The sequence below is a fragment of the Apis mellifera genome, linkage group LG4 (assembly GCF_003254395.2).
Source record: "Apis mellifera strain DH4 linkage group LG4, Amel_HAv3.1, whole genome shotgun sequence".
Taxonomy (NCBI): Eukaryota; Metazoa; Arthropoda; class Insecta; order Hymenoptera; family Apidae; genus Apis; species Apis mellifera.
This window is the reverse complement of record NC_037641.1, coordinates 8,967,327-8,983,905: the sequence shown is the minus strand read 5'-3', so window position 1 is coordinate 8,983,905 and position 16,579 is coordinate 8,967,327. Positions and strand designations below refer to the sequence as shown.

Below are 16,579 nucleotides of genomic sequence, written 5' to 3'. Positions count from 1 at the left end.
GTCCTCACTTCTTATAGATTTAGATTTCTTCTTATCTCTCTTTCTTTCTTTGCGCTGATTAAATCACGCGTTCGAAGAATCTAAGATTTCTTTTTTTTTAATTATTCGATGGAGTGTAAACGGATCCTAGATTCGTTTGAAATTATCATTTGATTTCTGATTAAATTCTTCTGATCTGAAAGTTTTCAGAAAGATGAAGTCAATAACAGTTTTCGATAAATTCATCTTTTTTTTTGTTTTGTATCAAGAATTAAAGGCTCGATTTTTTTTTTCTAAACGTATTAAGTTTAATAAATCTTGAAAAATATAATGGAATTTCTTAATTTATTTTAGATTTCACCATTTATCGATTTAAGATTCAGCTTTGAGAACATATTAAATTCTTGGAGAGTTTATACGAAATAAGATATGATTTTGCTTTGCATTATTTATTGCCTCGATATACGAATCGTATCAAAGATTGATTTATCCTCGATATTGCACTAATAATAAACAACTCGTGTTTATAATAACACATTAATTATATAAAATTCAGTGGCAGAATATTTTACCAAGATTTTATACTTTATTATACGCGCGTGATGTAACAAAGATTTTTAGGAATTCAGGAAACTAGAAACGAAGAAACGTTTTGAAAGCAAGGGTATAAATATAAATAAATATTTCCGGAATCCACGAATAAATTAGATTATTCTGGCAAGGATGAAAAAAATAGGAAAAATAGAAAAACTTCGAGGACGATTTTGACAAGAGGCGAGCTTTTGATTTGGCACTCTGCCAAATAGTCATCGTCCTCGCGTTGTTATTTGTTTGGATATCCCCAATCTCTCCCTCCCCCCTTCTCCCAGTTTCTCGTTGTATAGAAATTTATTTAATATCCGACAAGGAACGAACAACACTCGTGGTCGATCTTAGAAAGTTACGCAATTGGGGAGAAAAATTTCAGGCTTCAGACGAAAAGCGATCGATACGAATACGGCGCGTTAACCGACACCACGGTTTGCGTCTCGATAGCAGCATGGTGTAGTTAGTCTTGGGGCGTCCCACGTCGAAAACAATCTTGCGACATCTTAAGACTAATGTTGTTGCGACAGTGGAGTGGACTGACTGCGTGTTGCGACAACCCGCAAGAAACGATCCTCGAACGGCAGTCGTTCGAAATCACTCGGCCGATTACTCAAACAAATAGTCGCAAGGTGGCAAACATCGACGTTTACAGTCCATCGTGTCCGAGACTAAACACACACATTCGATCATCCATCCACCCCGGTCTTCACGTCCTCACGGTTGCCCAAAATTAATTTGCCGGCCAACTGTTTGGACGTGTGCTGTTGGTTCATCTCCGGTGTTTACGCGCCTCTCGCGCCAGTTTAATTTTCGCGCGAGACGATTCTTCTCCCCTCTCGAATTCTTTGAAACTCGAATCGATACCGAACGCACCTTTATATATTTTTCCCGATTTTCCTCTCTTAGAGGAAATATTCAACTCTTCATCGTGAAAGATTATTAATTAATTATTTCGGAATATGATTTAATGCGATCCAAAAGTTTATCGTGAAAATGGAATTGGATCTAAATTCTAGAATAATTCTAAAATAGATTTAACGGTGTCTATCTTTTCAAAATAGATTCTCGCGATACTTTTCTCCAAGGATAATACGAGGACGAGATTCGAATTCATCATCGAATCACGATATTTAATCAAAAGGTGCGCCTTTGACCACGGCCATTTACGATTTCCTCATTACGTAAGCAATCAACGTACCGCTTTGATCTGGCAACAAAATGTGAATCGGTTAATATGCCTCTCTCTCTCTCCCTCCCTCTCTCTCTTCCGCAGGCCCCCTCTCGTTCCGTAAGAATATTAATACAATCGCGAACAATTTTCCTAAAAGCCTTTACCCGAGTATTCGCTTTATAACGGTGTAACTTCGTAATAATTAGAGGTAAATTGAGGTCACTGCGCTGTAGTTAATAAGCTGTCTTGCGCGCCAAACTGATGAGTCGGTAAACACCGTGGAATAGTATATTCTAGCGAAGCGGGAACGGTTTTTCTTTTTTTTTTTTCTTTTTTTTTTTACGCGTAAATTAATTATACATTATATCCGGTTACCCAGTTGGTCTGCCGACCGGTTACGTTTCATAAACACCGTATTATTTCCGTGGGTGAACATGCCTCGTTTACATTAATTTCTTATATAAATTGAAATTGCGCAATTCGAATCCGTGTAAAATTCGCCGTTACTCCTTCATTGAATATAATAATTTAATATTCGTCGATTTCTCGGGAGGAGACATTTTTTTTTCAAGTTTGTTTAATCGACAAGAATGAACTATTTTTTTTTTTTTGGAACTTCTAAGATTCTAAAAAAAGAATTCCAAATTGTTTAATGCTTTTGCTTAATTTTTTTCTTTTTTCTTGCGTCATTAAATTTAATTCAGGATCATGATGAATGGAAATCAATACTATAGGAGATTAGAATTTTTTGTTTTACTATTATAGTTTAAAATGAAAATGGCAGAGATTACGAGACGGAAAGAAGCTCGAACGTGCATCTACTATATACGTTCCTAATAGCAATCAATCCCTTTCAGTGACATCGCAACACTCGAGAATGTCACGTTCAACCTTCCACCACCTGGATTTTGCATATATCACCCCGATCGAGGTATTCAACAAAATGGACAGGTGTCTATGCTTGGACATTGCCGGTCGACGATTATTTTATTCGAATAAAATTGCGATGAATTTTATCAACTACGGGGGATATAAAACAATTTTTGTTCCGGGTTATATACTTTGAAAAAAAAGAAAGGATAAAAAAAAAATTCTAGAAAATTTCCAACTAACGACGTTGATACAAACTAGTTTTATACTCGGGTCATTTTTGTAGATAAATTTTTTCTGAAAATATTTTCAGAAATGAAGAAGAGATAAAAATAGAATTTCGAAGAGCGTTGAAACTTTCCTCGTCGATTTTAAATATTAAAATTCAGAGAAAAGGATTTGAAAGTATATAGTAATTATAATAATAATAATGATGATGATAATAAGTTGATTAAATTATGGACAATATATATATATATATTATCATTACGTGTAATAAATTTCACGAGCATTCTTTTTAAAGTTTCGAAAAAAATTCCACTGTAAATATTATTTAATACTTGGTTATTTGTCCGAATGCAACGCAATTTCGCGTTCATTTCATGCGACTTTACCTGAACGAGCTCACGTTGCAGTTCAAGTAATGCATCCCAGATGTGCGAGCTCCTGCATAACAGACCCGTTTATTAATTAAAGCCGACATCAAAGTGGTTTCCATGATCAGCGTACGGATAAATTAATTACTTATTTTCCTTTCTTTATTCGTGTGTTTTGTTTCTTTTTTTTTCTTTTTTTTTTTTCTTTTTTTTTTTTTTTTTTATAATTACTCGTTACATAACAGATTTATTTTGTACGTTTCCTTACGCAATAATATATTTATTTCTTTGAATCGAAATAAATTCAATTCAATTTTTTCGAATCAATTCGAAAAATTCGTCGAGCAAACATTTACTCTTTGTTTATAAATTTAAATCTGGCGTCTTTATTAATTTCAAAATCAATTAGTTACGAAATATTTTCATTATTTTCATCATTATCAAATCATTCATAAGAAAAATCTATCTAAAGATATCTAAAGAATAATTATTGATTGGATGATTAAAAATATAACAAAAGAACAAATTAAATATTTGCGACATCTTGATCTTTTTATACTAACGCGTGTGCGGTCAAAGTCGATTTGTTTTATCAGAATTTTCTACTTTGAACTGTACACCCACATATTTCCCTTTTGCATGGACGAGTTTTAAACAAACCGTACGAATTGTAATCCACGTATCCATCAAATTCATTCGAGAGATGATCTCTCTTTGATGTTTCGTTCTATTCTCGTAATCGAGTTGTAATTGCATTAATTCGAAATCGAAAGGATTTCCATTTTATTTTTTTTTTCTCTCTCTCTCTTTTATATTAATAATAGAAAAAACTTTTGGATGGATTTCGCGACGACTTTTGGAGAATTTTAGCAGCGAGCACGAAAGTGATCAAAAGTTTTGAAATTTTAAGAGCTTCTGGCCGCGTTCCGCGAATCAGAAGCTCTCTCTCAACAATGGGATGTTCTCCGCGCGTAATAGTTTCCACGCTCCTTTTTGTTTTCTTTGCAATACTTGAAATCTTTCAAGGAACAATCGCGGCCTTCTTTTTTAGTTTCCTCAAGCCCAATTTCGCAATTCGACTAATAACTCTTCGAACAATATCGCGTTTCAGAAAACGTATTTTTAATTTCAACGTGTAAAAAGTAAAATAAATATGGAAGAATAAACGCTTCTCGCGTTTCTAATTAATTTCGACGAGAGATTATAAATTACAAATTGTTTCTCAACGAAAAAAAAAATATATATATATATTTCGAGCAAAATTTCTAATCTCCATGTTCCATAAAAATTTAATTTCTTTCTTTTTGAAAATTCACAGTCATTATTGTTCTTTCCACGAATAAATATTCTTTATGAACGTTCCTCCTTTTGTGTACTCGTTCTTCGCAACGAAATGATAAAGCTCAAATTACACGAGCACGTTGATACGACACGCGTACTTAAACGTGCGCTTGTATCGTATCGATTATCCACCTCCCTTCGAAAGGAGACCGTGCAATTTTCAATTTTTCTTCCGTTCTCAAAAATCCGACTAATCTCGAACGATAACAAAAGGATAATTACTCGCGTAAAATTATGCGTGAAAATGATAACGGAAATGACGCGTATTTAATAATTTTGATTGTTCGATTCAATGGTTGAGCCGATGAAGAGCTGTAGTTGACAGTGGTTTAAAAAGAGACGGAGGTTAACGTTGCGGGGATCGATAACGGGAACACGTGTACCACGAGATTACACGGTGTTCGTACATTTTTGGAATGAATATTTTGGAACGAAAGTGTTGCGAATCGCAACAACACCGAGATATATACGAATATTATTTCTATTAAAATTAAAATAACATAAGTATGAATTTATTATTTTTCATACGTGTAAAAAAAAATAAATTTTAATCCTCCTTGTTTCATCAATGATTAAAATTTTAAAATGATAAAAATATTTTCGTATACAGAATCTTTTTTCGTGAATTCAATCTACATTTGTTTTAATACTTGCCAATAATTAAGATATCAAAACGTGGTATGTAAAAAATAAATTCACACAATTATTCGTGATTATATTTGAAATATATGACTGTAACACAAAATTTTGTTTCTTTTGATTTTAGTAATCCTTTTTTTTTTTTTTTAATCCCATTTAGTTTGGACAACAAAAAAAGTAGCTCAGGCAAAAAAGAAGCCGATCACTCGTATCGTGTTTACAGAGGCAAGGTGAGATGATATGATCGATGATAAAAGGGGATTGAGGATGGACGGAACAGGTAAGCTTTTACATTCCGTACTTTCTTATTTCTCTTTCCCTATATCTGTAAACTACATTATCCCCATGGGAGGTGCACCCTTCACAATCAGTTTCGGTATGTTCAGGGTTAAATTGTATCGACAATCTCCCCTTCCTCCCCTTTTTTTCTCGTGACCTCCTCTTTCTAAAGATGGATATAAATCCATGAGAAAAGTTTGAAGTTTGCTCGAGCAACGAAATAAAAAGGGAAAAGAAAAAAAAAAATTGTTCACGTTCAGTCGTTTTTACGAATCAACACAACTTTTCAATTTTCAAATTTTAATCATTTTAATATTTTAGGAGATTATGCGTTACGTTTAATTATTAATTATAATTGTTCGTTTAATCACGTTTTATATTATTATTGTTTATGAATATTTTACCGCACAAGTAATTTTAATGATGAGATATTTAAAACTTTTTACGTATAATTATTATTATTACATCAACCGAAATATACATATTTTAAAGAAACATTGATATATCGATTCTTTTATAAATTATATATATATATATATATGTATTTATATAATATACGATATTGTATGAATATTTATTCTTGTATATTTGGTATTAAATGCAGAAATGAAATACGAGAGCGCTATTGAAGTAAATTTCAATAGGGAAATATTTGTTTCTCCGACTATATATATATTTATCGAAAATTCATTGCACTAATGAAAGCACAAACGTGATGAAAAGGAAGCAAAACATTTCGAATAAGAAACGAACGATCGTGATTCTATTATTTCGTCATTTTCCTCTATAAAAACAAAAAAAAAGCAATTTCATCACAATTTCGCATCGCAACCATCCTTTAATTCTTCGTTCCCTTTCCGCCTCAAAATTATGCTCAATGTCGAAAAAAATTCATTCCAAGCTATAAACGGGATAATATTCAATCTCGCTCTCACTTTTCTCTATCAAACGATTTTGTGTCATAATCATCCCCCGCCCCCCTCAATTCTTCCCCCCATTTTCCATCAAAATTACAAAATTTGAACGAACAAAATTTTAAATAGAAAACGATCCATTATTTCATGTAGCGCTATCCTCAAACGTCAACCATCTAAACGAAATAAGCACGTTTCGGTATCCCTCCAGCATCGCCTCTAATTTTCCCCCCGAAATTAAACCAACATCTCTCGTCCAGCCTCGAATCGAATCATCCATATTCTCCAATTTATCGTTAACACCCTTTGTTCTCATTAAGCATGGCAACCCTCGACGCGGCTGCAACATGGCTGTATATAACTCTTTTTTAATTGCTTACACGAGACGCAGAGAGTGAAATTCCGTTTAAAAAATGAGTTTATGCTCGCATTCCGCGTACGCCAAGACCTGAATTCTTTGATAATGGAGAGGATGACCCAGAAAATACGCGCCATGTACACACACACGCATAGATATATCTTTCTCTCCCTCTTCTTCACGCGCACAAACGCAATTGCAACGAGATATTTACACACGTCCCACGCGTGCATAACGGTACGCCCAAAAGGATACAGATTCACGCTTTGTAACGTTACCCTCGATACTTATAAACCCGGCGCGGATCCGATGGAACGATTTACCACGGACAATGGTTCACTCACGGCGGAATCGCATTCGATCCGTGTCGGTAATGCAGTGTGCGTGAGACGGGTCGAGCGCGTGTCGAACGGGTCGGAGAGAGATGGAACGTGAGCGAGGGAGGGAGATGGTACGAGTGGAAATTGTCGACGATAGTCAGACGGTGTAAAAGGGAGAGAGAGAGAGAGAGAAAGAGAGCGTAAAAGCGAACGAGTGCGGCGTACTAAAGGCAAATTGACTGTCGATTAATAAGGGAAATAAGGACGCGTATCAACGAAGCGATATTAATGATGAATTTGTTGTACGAGTATCCGTTATTTTGTTGTTCCTTGTTGCGTTTAATTGCTCGGAAACTGGATTGAAGGAGGAGTTGAATCGAGTGATACTTGTTGATTTATTTCTATCGTACGACGCGTAAAGGGTCTTCTTTTTTGTTGTGAAAACCTTTTGATCGTAAAATTGTAAAATTTGAAAAGTGGAGTTTGATTGTTCGTGCGATTTCTTTCCTCTTTTATTTTTTTTTCCTTTTTTTTTCGATGGTAATTCGAAATTGAATGGAGGTCTGAAGTGGAATTTGAAAAGTTAGTTACAACTGGTCGAGGAACGTAAAATTAGATTAATTTTTCCTAGAAGAATAATATACGTCTCGATAATGTAAAATGCTTTTTCTATAATACTCGAAATTCTTAATATAAATTTAAATTTCCACTTAACGAGAAATAGGGATGAATTTGCGACGAACAAGACGACGATGCTCGAGCAATTTTCATAAACACTCGAGCTCGCTATTTCGTTTAAAGGGGAGGAACGGTTGTTGGAACAATTAGAAAAAAAGGGGGCTAAGGAAGAAGCAGTTTGTCGCGTAACCTCGATATTTCCAAGAGGGGAGGGGAAGTTAAAAAAGCGTTCACCTCTTTTGTCGAGGCTATCACCGAATGCGAACGTGTTTTCACAAAGAGACGAAAGTTAGCAGCCTCTCTGGTATATAATGCAAAGGCGGACAATTGAAAACTTCCTTTCCTCCTGTTACACGATATGCGGCCATGTTTCCTACGCTTATTGTTCTGCGCATCGTAAATTTCGATTGAATCGACTGATCAATAGGCAGCTTCGCGTTTGAAGCGATTTATATACCCCTCCTTACAATTAGTCCATCGTTTTATCGACTTTGTTTCTGTATCCATAAAATACTTAGTTTATACTTTATACTTTTCGAACTCAACCTCTTCAACTTGTTTATCGATTATTATATAGAGAATTGCTCTCTCTTTTTTTTTTCTTCCTACTCTTGTTGACAAATAAAATTTATCAACGCTATTAACCGGCCGTATTAAGGGGATAAAGAATACAATAATACACGATAATACGTAATTTCAATCACGCAGTTTCGATTTAATATCTTCAATTAATGCCGACCGTAATTATGACTGTAATATTCAATCTATTCTTCATTGAAATTAATGCTAATTGAAAACTGCATGGCGATTGCTGATCGAATTACCATAGTAATTTGTATCATTGATTTTATCATTGAGTGTATCGTTACTATCGATATTTCGCAACTACGAGAGAGAAGGAGAGAGGGAGAGAGAGAGAGAGAGAAAAGGTCAAAGTAAAAAATTTAAAAAAGAAAAGGAAAAAAAAATACATGGACCTATCGAAACGCGATCGTTTGTACAGAGGACAAAGATAAATGTTCGATGCAGAGGGAATTCGAAAGAGGTTTTCTCCTCGAGAAAAAGTCGGGTAGGCTCGTGGAAGAAAAATAAGGAGAAATATCAAGCACGAAAGAATGTTCGATGGCGTGGTTTTTTACGCTCTCTTTCGTGACGGAGAATGACTATCTCTTCGAGTCCCAGTAGGGCAGACCTGATTGCCTTTCTTCTTTTACACTTGCAATTCCGTGGTAACAAGTTGGAAAACTAGCACCTCGAAAACTCTGTATTATTATAGACCGACCGTTTTATTTTGATTTCTTTTTTCTTTCCTTCTTCTTTCTTTTTTTAAATTTTTTCATCGAAGCAAATGTATCGAGTTACAAATAATTTTGTAATCGTCGAACTTTATTTATTAAACGTTCCTATTTTTATTATCCAATTAAACATATTTCTAAAAATAATTGGTAAAAGTGTATTCTAAGTGGATTCGAGATGAATTGATCGAAAAATGAAATTTCTACCGAAATAGAACCCGAATAGAATCATTAAATGTTATTACGGGCGATTAAATATTCATGAATTCGTTAAATATCCCATATGGAAATATTGTGACGTAAATATTTTACAATCTCTGTAAATAAAATTACGTGTAATTTATCAATTTTGCAGAATAATCATTTAATAAAGAGAATAATTACTTATATAAATATATTTACGTTTATGATATATATATATTTATCTGTAAATCAAAGAAGAAAAGTTACAATTTAAAGAGAGAAGTATATATTAAACTTTCTTCTTAAACTATTAATCGTTATATATATATATATATATATATATATATATATATATCACTATATCGATTTTCTTGTTTACAGGAAGAAGCGATTACCGCTGTTCCTTTCATCCTTCCTCTATTCTTCTCGATATCTAAGTAAGAACTAAATGGAAGAACCGCGTGATTGACACGCGGTAAATGCGATTTTTGTCGGAAGAGGGTCGAAACTACGAGGAACTGTTCTTAAAGAATAAAGTTCCAAATGAAAAGAATGGCCGGCCAACAACAGAATGTTTCCAAACCACCACATTCTTAGACACTGATTCATTCGCTTTCTAACATTGGAGATATAGCTTAAATTCCTCTATTATTAAATTCTTAAAAAAAAAAAAAAAAAAAAAGAAAGAAAGAAAAAAGAAAATATTTTATCGAATCTTCGAATTTCTTTTCTTTCCGTGAAATTTCCTTCGAATCGATTAAAAATCTTCGAGACGATGAAAATTGCAAAAGCGAAAGTGTTCGAGAGTTTCATTTCACGAAGACGGAAAATAAGGATTGTTCGGTAAACTTCTCTGATGAAATGAGAACCTCGAAAGCATTAACCATATTTAGACACGGGTTGGTGAAGGATTACGCGCGTCACGACCATTTTTGGCAACAATAAAGGAACTGTAAATGGGGGGGAAGAAAGGAGAGGCATATATTCTTGTCTTGAATTATTATAACATGCGTTATATTTGCACGCGTTGTTTCTACGATATTCACATTTTTTTCTCTATATGTAGAAAGTACGATTCAATGTTTCCTTTCGATTGTTATAATAGAAAACTGTTATCCCACACCACTCGAAAAAGCATATATTTGCGTTCCATTACAAGGGCGGGATATTGATTCGACGAGATATATATTTTATTTACGGATTTTTAAGAAGAGAATAGATATTTTTTTCTTTTTTTTCTTTTTTTTTATCTTACTACACTTTCAAAAAATTGTATCAACCTCATTTTATATAACCGTAATTTACTTTCATTTTAAATGTACTAAATGTCCAGTAACTTGTGGATGGCAATATTCGCGTATAATAGCCTTTCAACCCTGATACCACTTACACATACCACTTTACTGTCGTTCGATAATTCTATTCACCGGCATAAAAGCGTACCGTCGAGTTATCAATGAATTATCGTTCACCGTACACCGTTTCCTTCGCCTGCCCCCTCGAAATTCCTCCCCCCAAAATTTTGCAACGTTATTCGAAAAAAATTCATGCAAAGAAAACCTTCGAAATCTCTTCTTTCCTTTCTTCCTTTCAATTTTCAATTCAAAATGTTCAATCATCCGAAGTTGAAATTGAAGATCATTTTAAATTTGTTTCTCGTCGAGAATGTTGCCGATTAAATTATTTTCTCTCGCAGGTATAAAATAAACTTTATGAATGAATTCCGCCGCGGAATTATCTTCCTTTATTCAATTGGATGCTCGTGAAACGAAGAAAAATCGTTTCTTTCTATGAAATTTCCCCCCCCCCCCCCTCCCCGAGCGGAAATTTATTGGAACGTTTGGGAAATATAAGCGAAGACGGACAGCTGGAGGACAGCTGTAGATAAACGAAAAAAAAAGAAGAAAAAAAAAGGTGACGTCCTTTTTCCTATTTTTTTTTTTCTCTTCCTTTCGTTGCGTATAAATCGTCGTAGCCTGCACGATTTCGTGAATGTCACTTCTCCTCTTCCTTCAAAGGAAATGCAATTACATGTTTTATCAGTTAGGTCTCTCAAAAAAAGAAACAAGTTAAGAAAAATATAAATTATACCAAAAAGCAGGGCAGCTATTATTATCCGATTTGAAGTCATCGTTCTCCTCTTCCTTGGATTCTTCTCGCTTTTGTAAATCACTTCCAAAGCTTTGTTTCGAAATTATATTCCTAATAAAAGTTTCGATTCGACGATCACCAATCACAGTTTATATATCACATGTGCAAAGAATTCAAAAAACTAAAAAAAAAGATGCACTTTTCCTCAAAAACGAGAAACGAATTGTTTCATCGAATCTTTGAAATTTATCTATCAATTTTCACAAACAAAATATTTCTATTGTTTCTCGCACAATTTCTTCATTCATATCGGAATTCGGACAAATCCGTTTCAAAGATTATAATCGAGAATCGTTTCTTAACAACGAGACGCGTGAAATATTTGTGAAAATGTGTCGCAACGCTAGTCAAAATCGATGGACTCTCAAAAATCTCTCGTTGGAGATGAGTTGCCGCGGAAGTATTCGGAAATTCGTGAGACTGTTTAACGTGAAAAACGCGATGCCCGAGATCAACATATCTAATTTTAAAAAGGTTAATTTTAAAAACTTTCCTCCCCCCTCCCCATTCCCGCGCAACCTTGGAAGTATACACGCATACACGCACGCACGCATACACGCATACATCCGAATACTCGAACGCCCCTCGTATCTTTTCCCTTCTTTGCACTTCCTTTTTACTCCCCCCTTTGTTTCTTTCGTCGTTTCCTCGAATTCACTCTCGTATTTTTAAATCGTTTCAACGCAACGATTTTTCATGCATCTGTTCTTTGCCTGGAGTCGAACTCTCGAGTCGATATCAACATTACGAGTTATTCCTTCGATCCAAAATAAATCGCGGCCGAACCGAATCGAACGTGTTCTCCATTCCCGCCCGTTTTCATCCAATTACTTTCTATTCTATTACTTTCTTCGCCGATACGAATTTCGAATCGATTTAATCGATACGCGCTCGATAATTTCATTTTCAGAATCGTTTCATTTAACTGTACACGCAAGCTATATTAATAGGATCGAATTGGAAGAGATTGGAGATTTCCGCGCGACATCGATAATAAATCTATGGAATGTTCGATAAACAGCACATTCTGCGAATACCACAGAGGAGGCGGACGTACGAAAGGAAATCTATGAATCCAAGATCGATCGCATATAAACACGAAGTTCACGCGATTCTTCCATTTCTTCTCAACGATGTAAAATATAAATATTCGTGACGAATGATGATTTCATATTCATCGTTGAATTTTCCTTTAAAAGAGAAAAGAAAAGAAAAAAATGATCCGCCAACATTGCGTGAAACGTTCATCGGTGAAAGATCCGTGATGGAAATTATTAATTTTTCACCAGGGGAGGAACGAAACAACACGGGTGAATTTTCTATCGTAATGATTTAAACATCGTGGAAACTGGATATCCCGTATCCTCGTATCTTGTTTATCCCCGGGGAGGAGGGGGAGCAAAAGTTGGCGATGTGGGGCAAAAATGCACGCAGCGGGTTAGATAAATATAAATTTTTATCTGAAAAATTCATAAAAAAGTTTCGCGAATAATATCGAAATGAACTGCGCGAATGTTTATCTTTAAAGCGGGGAGCGTGTAATGGGGCTGACACAGTTATAAATAGGAGCGAGACGCTTCTCGTTTCGGCGCGAAATTAAAAGTGCGCACGTTTTGTAAATTGTTCGTTTCACGGCCGCTTAAAATCGAACACCGGCCGCCCCTATTCAACCTTTTTCAAAAAACGTGACTCTGTCATATTCTGCTGATCGTTCGAAAAAAAAAAAGAATTTATTAATTACTCTAATGGAGATAATAAAATTATAGGATAAGCAAAAATCTATATCTGTGATTCAATTATATTATATTTATAGATCCATGTCTATCTGTGGAAGTTTAAAAATCATTTATTTTAAATTATACGGATAATATTCCCTTCTACCTGTTTATTCGCGAGTTTATCCAACAAGTTCGCTACACAAGCAATGCTATCTACCACGGAATGTTATTCTTGGAGCCTATACACAAAATCAACAAACTTGTAACTGTAAGTTCTCCGACTTTTAAAGCGGAATGAGAAGAAAAGTAAAGTAAGATCGTGAAAATTTCTCGAATTACACGAATTACTCGGATCGGATCGATTTTCTTGATCAAAGGATGATTGGTTCGAGCGAGCGTTGCGGAAATATCGAATGATGTATCGCGATAGGCATTCATAATTTCCGGCTGGGTCTGGATAACGTCTGGTCCCTTTAATAGCGTTACCGCGCCACGAATAACGCGGAGTGGTCCGTGTCCGGGTGTCCGGAATTTTCTCGTCAATTTTTCCCTTTAAACTCGACCGACTAAAAACCGCAAATTCGAAAATCGATGGTCCCGAGGCTTTTGAAACGAATACCTCACCCTCGTTTCGTTTACTTCCCGTCCAATTTTCCTCCGATAATGCACCGATTATGAAATTTTCCTACAACAATCTCGTTATCCCTCCCCCTCCCCCCGCAAATTTTCGTCGATCGGCCGCGATAATTATCGGCAACGATAATTGTGAATGAAAAGTTTTCAACTCCTGTTCAACCTCACAAATCGGATCTCGTTTCATATGGAGATAAATTCGATAAATTAAATTCAATGAAAAAAATATTGTAGATATTTTACTTTATTTTTAGGCGAAGAAGATCAACGTTAAAATCAATTTCTGTTCCGTTTGCATCAAATTTTCTTTTTCAACGACGTATAAAGAATATTTTTGAAAAATTTGTTAAAATTCTGATGTTGTTCGGAGAAAGGATTAAGTCTTTTTTCTTCTTTTGTAGATATTAAGCAAGATGTTTAATCGTAGATGTTTAATTCTATCGAGAATATCCTCTATAATAGTCGAGGAATGGAACGAGTAACGATGTAATAATGAGGCATTAATGAGGTAGAAGCTTAGTCTCGTTTCCTGAAATTTTAACTCAACATTTAGTCTCAAATTGATCGCATTCCACTATACGAAGGAATGCTGCTCATCTATGTAAATACGTTTCGAAAAATATAAACTGATAAACTGTTAAAAATATCAAGAAAAATTACATTTTCCCTCGTCAAAAATCATAAAGTAGTGCTGCTACAATTTATTTATTTATATAATATATGTTATTTATATTTCTATATCGAATTAAGTATATATTTAGCTCAAAGAGAAAAATAAATTTGTTTACTCACGTTAACATGTTCGCACGCGATTGTGAATAACTCCAGCTGCAACAAAATGAAGATCGAATTAATTATTATGTTAAGATAATAAATCACAGAAAAACTGATACACATCGATAAATGATGATGACAAAGCGTCAATCTCATCGATATTCTTCTTAAATTAACAATTAAAAAATGTAACAATAATCGCACGAAATCGAAAAAATCGATTCACAGAAAAGTGATTCGATTAGTGGATACGAATATTTGGAAGATAGGGTTTCCTCGCACTTTTAGTTTTCCGCCACTGTGAATTTAAAATATTTTCAGAGCGCGCCAATTTCTCTCCAAGCACGAATGTTGTGTTTGCACAACTCTTTCCCAGAATACGAAATGGAAAGTTACTTTAGATTGAATCTTGAATTATTCCCCCCTTCTCTGTGTATCAATAAAGTTAATGAAATTCTATATTAGTCTCCACCGTTCGAATATTTTTCATTATCGAATTTAAAATCGGGAGAATAATTTATTGATTATTAAAAAGAATAATTATCATACGCGTTTCGTGTATTTATATATATTTGTTCATTCTGATAAATTAAAACTATGAAATAAAATATTAATTTATACCAATTAATAGAATCGGATCGAAAGGGAGAAATTTTTATTCCTGCACTCGTATTTACTTCTTGAAAAGAAGTTCCTTTTCGAATTAAATTAAAATAACGTATCCGAAAAAAACAAAAAAAAGAATGTCGAAACAATATCGTGGTTTAATCCCCCGTCACGGCTTTATACTTCAAAAGTCAAGTTTGAAATTAAAAAAAAAAAAAGAGAGAGAGAGAGAGAGAGAGAGGAAGAAAGTTTCACCATTGTCACAAATCGGTCGTTCGAGCGAGACGACTAGAAAATGCAATTTCAATCGTCCTACACGCGCGGGTCGATGATGGATTTAGATCGTCCGCTTTTGCGGGTGAAAGTTTAAAAACAGTTTCGATGGCGACGAGACGCGATGCCATTCGATGCCATTAACCATGGACGACTTTAATTGATTTCTTAAATTAGCCTCGGCTGTACACCGCCAACCTCTGGGGCCGGTGATGGGATACACGGTTGAATCGCGGCCGGCCGGGAAATTGTGAGTTTGAATTGTTACGTGAAACGGAAAGGAGGAACGAAGACGGAGAGAAAGAGAGAGAAAGAGAGGGAGGGGAGAAAAAATAAAAAATAAAAAAGCGGATTCGATGCGACGAGGCGGCATTGTTCAAGGAGAGAAAAAACAGAAATGGGTTCAACCAAGTTAATATCGAATCGAATGGGGCGGCAATCGGTACGAAACCAAGCGGAATGACCTTATTGCTTGGGTCGAGTGCAATCTGCAATTGACTTGGTTTGTCACTACAATTGGCTATTACCGATTTACAGGTATGAATTTTTAGAATGGATTTATTACAGATTTTGACGCGATTCTTTCTACAATTAAAATCGTTCCTCCAGTCTTTTCTCAAGGAAATATAATTTTGATTTCTTTTAATTCGGATGGAACGAATAAAAATTTGAAGAGAGTAGCTGATGATAAGTACAACGATGAAAGAAATAATAATCAAAAATTGTAAATCAGGAAAAGAGGTGTATTAATTCTATTTGACTATTTAAAATTATTATCGTCGTGTAAGTAACATCGCGTTGTTAATCGATTTCGTAATGTTTTTCAGATACTTGTTAGAACGAAGCGTCTACAACACTTTCGATATGCATTCTCACACCTCTTTACATAACCTACAACTTATCGATAGTTCCACAACACTTGGTGGCTTTAATAGTCACTTCTGACAACCATACGAGGATGTAACGTTTCGTTGAAATGTAACTATACAATATTACCGTGTTATGCAAGCTTTTATAAGAATACGTCGCTTCGTCGGTGAAGCGAGAGGAACGTTCAGTATTAAACTGAACCAAGTTTTGCATAATACATGCTCTGAAATCGTTACGTTCACCTCGTTTATGTTTCTTCGCAACACACGAAAATTGTTTGCGTTTAGACGATATATCCAGCGAGGTGATCGTGAATAAAAAATGAAGCAAACGGGGGGAGGGA

General features: G+C 34.8%; 1 protein-coding gene across 5 annotated transcripts in view; it reads right to left on the bottom strand.

Annotated features, from left to right (window-relative positions):
* The window catches only part of LOC408804 (1-phosphatidylinositol 4,5-bisphosphate phosphodiesterase epsilon-1), a 107,972-nt gene that overhangs the window by 64,606 nt on the left and 26,787 nt on the right, over positions 1-16,579 (bottom strand). For all 5 annotated transcript variants that reach the window (XM_016911809.2, XM_016911810.2, XM_016911813.2 and 2 more), the window contains one exon: positions 14,506-14,541. The gene's annotated coding sequence lies outside the window, so the exon portion shown is untranslated. The remainder of the gene's footprint in view (positions 1-14,505; positions 14,542-16,579) is intronic.